Source organism: Littorina saxatilis, linkage group LG15 (assembly GCF_037325665.1).
Source record: "Littorina saxatilis isolate snail1 linkage group LG15, US_GU_Lsax_2.0, whole genome shotgun sequence".
NCBI lineage: Eukaryota > Metazoa > Mollusca > Gastropoda > Littorinimorpha > Littorinidae > Littorina > Littorina saxatilis.
The window spans coordinates 39,862,935-39,867,934 of record NC_090259.1 but is presented as its reverse complement, the minus strand read 5'-3'; the positions used below and the strand labels follow the sequence as shown (position 1 = coordinate 39,867,934).

Below are 5,000 nucleotides of genomic sequence, written 5' to 3'. Positions count from 1 at the left end.
GTTCCCCTTCTTTTCACTCAGTTCCTTCGACAACAGACTGCAATTCGACGGTCAGTTTTCAACAATATTTCATTTAATAAACAGATCACACGCAACCAAATGCACACATCTCATCAATTTAAACAACATAAAGGGGTTTCATACACTATTTTCCCCAGAAAACTGAACTTCATACAGTTTTTAACGTTGGAACACGGGTGCAAAAGTTCGTCTGCTAGTCCCATTTGACGAAAAAACATTATTCTAAGCGATACCAAAACATATACAGAACACACAATATCTGCCTTTGCCGCCACAGCAGAATAACAGCATATCTGTGTACTTGATTTTAGCCCAAAATAGGAAAACTGACAAGAAGTGTTAACAGAATGGAATGATTTGCACGGAACTATACAACCGCGCATTAATCGATCGCCTGCGCAGGTTGACTGGTTGAGAGAATAGGATTCGATCAAACTTTCGCAAAAAAACTCCTCTTTTCTTTGAATAACTGAAGAAAGGAGGAATAAAGAGGTTACACACCTCGTCTCAGTGATTATAAAAAATAATGGTCTCAGTTCGCGGTCATGAAAAAGCTCGCTAAAGCTCGCATTTTTCATGATCCGCTAACTTCGACCATTATTTTTGATAATCACTGAGACTCGGCGTGTAACCTCTACTTACAGACGTACATAATGTAAATAGTAATAAGAAAAGGGTTATGGTTTTGTATACACATTCAAAAATGGGAAAAACAATATAGTTTGGAAATTGCAGCATAGTTGCAATAATGCATTGCATATAAACATCCAAAACAACTAATAACAAAAGGGAGAAAACAAATGTGGGGAGGAATTGTCCCAATCATTCGCATGTTTATCATTATCAATACATACACATAAAGAACAAATCAAAATACAAACATAACTTGACTAAATGTAAAAAGCACTAAAATATCAGACATGAAAAGTGTTCTATTTACCCATTAAGCGGGAATGAAACTGGCGCCTAAACGTTTTCACAGAAGAGGCATTTCGGAGGGGTAGGGGTATGGAATTCCATAGAGACGCTCCTGAGAAGGCTAAACTTGACTTATACAAGTCTAGACGAGGGATGGGGGGAATCAGGTTCTGGGACCCATATCTTTTTGTGGCATGTCTGAAATGTGATTTTAAATATCCAGGAACATTATTGTTAATTACTTTGTACATAAAGACAGCCTTGTTTAGCGTCAACTGATCTTTCAAGGGAAGGAAATTAAGGAGCTTTAATTTATCATCTGTTGGCTTATTTGACTCATGCAGAATTAGTTTTGCAGCACGGCGATGAAGAGAATTGAGTCGTTTGAGATGAACATCACTGCAGTTATCCCAAAGTGTTGAAGCAAAGTTGATATGGGGCATTATGTGAGCGTAATAAAACAACTTGAGTGCTTCCACATCGGCATAATGTCTTAATTTAGACAATAAGTACAAATTTTTAGATACTAATTTGCAAATTTTACTCAAGTGAGTTTGCCATTTCAATTCTTGATCAACGGTAACCCCTAATAATTTATGCTCTTTAACTTGTTGCACTTGAGTTGAATCAATTGACAGTTGAAGTTGTAAGGGTTTTAATTGGTGTTTTTGTCTAGTTGTAATCACCATACTTTTCGTCTTAACAGGGTGAATAACCATTGCATTAGTGGTGCACCATTCTGTCATCTCATCTATACTTTTTTGAAGAGATTGGTTGACGGCTACCAAAGACTTCTGACTGGTGTGGATTGATGAATCATCCGCAAAGAACTCACATTTTACTTTCTCATCTGACACATGAAGAGGTAAATCATTTATATAAATACAGAACAATATAGGTCCTAATACAGACCCTTGAGGCACACCACTTTTGACAAAATCATTCGACGAAGTTTTACAGTTGATGAATTCAGTATATAGAGAGAGAGAGAGAGATAGAGAGAGAGAGAGAGAGAGAGAGAGAGAGAGAGAGAGAGAGAGAGAGAGAGAGAGAGAGAGAGAGAGAGAAAGAAAGAGAGAACTTTGAACTTTATTTATTTATCGAGGGTAACAGAATAAGCAAAGTATACATGCTTTTTTTCGTCCGGCCCTCGCCCATTGAGGGTAACTCTATTAATAACAAGAAGAAATAGAAGTTAAGTTAATTACAATACAATGTATATAATTAACATGTCAAACAATTAAAAAGACATTTCAAAATGCATTATGAATATCAAGCAATGATGTAATATTATCACATAATTATTTACTTGTTTCCAAGAAAAACAGCATATACATTTCTTTGAAGGAAGTTTCACTGAATTGCGTTTTAATTAAATCAGGAATGGAGTTCCACAATAAGGCGCCAGAATAAGAAAGATTTGATTTGTAAAGGTCAAAAAACAAAAAAAAGAGAGAGAGAGAGAGAGAGAGAGAGAGAGAGAGAGAGAGAGAGAGAAAGAGAGTAAGGAGGGAGGGGGGGGTGATGAGAAGGAGAGATGCGTCATCCTGGTAGACAGAAAGGATGCAGAGAATACCCTTTTCGGACGACAAGAAACGGATAACATCAAAATCATCCATGCCCTCAAACCCGCGGCCACATTTAGTTACTTACTACGGTATTTTCCGGTATTTAAACAAAGACAGGACAGTTCTGTCCCTTTGATCGTTCTCTAGGTTTAGAATTTTTCAAGACAATTATCTATTTGCACGCAGCGGCCATTTTAAGAAGGAAATCTTACAAATTGACCTTCTTGCGCAAGTAGTCAGCGAGCGCAGGGCTGAACCCAGGGTAAGGGGGTGTGTGTACATGGGTTCCGATACCGACCACTAATCCACTCCCCCCCCCCCCCCCCGACTACCTTACCCGGGGACATGTTAATAAGAAGAAAAACAAGTCGCGTAAGGCGAAAATACAACATTTAGTCAAGCTGTCGAACTCACAGAATGAAACTGAACGCAATGCAATTTTTCAGCAAGACCGTTTACTCGTAGCATCGTCAGTCCACCGCTCATGACAAAGGCAGTGAAATTGACAAGAAGAGCGGGGTAGTAGTTGCGCTGAGAAGGATAGCCCGCTTTTCTGTACCACTCTTCGTTTTAACTTTCTGAGCGTCACAGCATCATACAGCGCATATATAAATAACTTTACATTAACAGCACTATACCACTAGTTATCTATATTCTTATACACAGTTCAATTTTACTAGAAATTTCGAAGTCGAGCTTGGTTCTGAAATAAGACCTTCATGTTAGTTTTTGGATTTCCGTACTTAACCTGGCTTATGCACATTTTCGATATCAATATAAGGTGATTAATTATGAAGGTTTTCTCTCTGGGGATATCACGTGTGAAATACCCCAAAAGAGCCTCTTCGCATCTTAACTTTATATTTTTGCCTGTACATTTAAATATGTACCCTTGACATTCCTGCCATATTGGTTGCACTGCTCTACACTGCCAAAAAAAGTGCTCGATGAAGTCGGTTTCGTTACAATACTGACAAAGATTTGTTTGACGAATTCCCATCTTATGTAGCAAAATATTGGTGGGATATATATTGTGTAAAATTTTCCAATGCAGTAGACGAAGACGGGTTTCTGTCGAGCATTCGTTAGCTAATTTCCAGTGTTTATCTTCTAATGTAATATTTAATTTGTTCGACCAAAATCCAGCTGAGCTTGGCTCCTTTATCTCATAGTTTAACATCTTTAGGCGAATTTGGCGTGGAGATAATTGTATAAATGGCATATGATCAGAACGGGCCTGACCCGTATCACGCAATAATAGAGCTTTAATGGCAGTATGTATTGCATTATATTCAAATAGGCGAGACTGTTTATATCCAGTTCGATCACATATTTCTTCAAAAGAGCACATGTCGTTATCGTTAAAAACATCTTTAACAACGCATATTTTAGCCTTTATCCAGTCATTCATGTATAGCGTTTGCTTCCTGTACCTTATATTTGTATTATTCCATAAGGTTTGATTGCGTGCACTTATATGCTGTTCATTACTGCTTATTTCTTTGATCTTGTGTTTATTGTTTAAGTCTCCCTCTCTTTTAAGCCTCCCTCTCTTTTAATTCTCCCTCTCTTTTAAGCCTCCCTCTCTTTTAAGTCTCCCTCTCTTTTAAGTCTCCCTCTCTTTTAAGTCTCCCTCTCTTTTAAGTCTTCCTCTCTTTTAAGTCTCCCTCTCTTTTAAGCCTCCCTCTCTTTTAATTCTCCCTCTCTTTTAAGCCTCCCTCTCTTTTAAGTCTCCCTCTCTTTTAAGTCTCCCTCTCTTTTAAGACCTGGTTCTCTTAGATTTGTGAAGGTCGTACAAGGGGGGTTGCACTGTAGGCTTATCATAAATTGATTGTGTTGTATGTTTCCAGGGAAAATCGCAGGAAACCTCACAGCCAGAAGAGGACACGACTGCACAGACCCTGAAAGCGGAGAAAAAAACGAATGTCCTATCCCTCATTTCCCTTATATCATCGTCATCGTCATCTTCTTACTTGTCGTCGTTTACTCAGACATCATCAATCCCAGAGACCCTAGCGAATCGCGCAGTACGCTGGATCGAGGATCTAGAATTATGAAGTGACTGACACAGACATCGATCATAAGGTGCGCATACATCCGGTTTGCTCCTCGCCAAAAGGCTGATGCATTCCGTCTTCGGAGGACTACGTTGGGCCTCAACAGTTCTCCTTGGTTATGGTAGAGCTTCGATCACTCCAGGTATGTCGAGCCTCTCCTGCCCTTGTTTTGATTTCGAAGTGGTCTTCTCCTAGGCTGACTGCTCTAACCTGGCTGACGAGGTCATCCTACCCAGGCGGCCCAAAGGTCTAAAGAGCTTTTCCCTCATCGGCGTGTCAGCAGGCCAGGTCTTTGATCGCAAGTCCCGGACAGTCCAGTAGGGAAGGTGTCACCGTCATTGAGGCTGTCCTTGACTGAGCCCGAAGTTAACTTCGCGAAGTCTTTTAACCAAACAAAATCAGAGTTAAAGCTTCGTGCAGTAAGCTTCGTTGAGTA

At 39.5% G+C, this 5,000-nt stretch overlaps 1 protein-coding gene across 2 annotated transcripts in view; it reads left to right on the top strand.

Moving 5' to 3' along the window:
* Positions 1–5,000, top strand: part of LOC138949303 (uncharacterized) — a 32,503-nt gene that overhangs the window by 24,714 nt on the left and 2,789 nt on the right. The window contains exons 1-2 of one of the 2 annotated variants that reach the window (XM_070321091.1): positions 1,658–1,804; positions 4,358–5,000. The exon at positions 4,358–5,000 is cut by the window's right edge and continues 2,789 nt beyond it. The gene's annotated coding sequence lies outside the window, so the exon portion shown is untranslated. Of the gene's footprint in view, positions 1–1,657; positions 1,805–4,357 lie in introns of those variants that run through there. The other variant, XM_070321090.1, reaches the window with a different exon arrangement.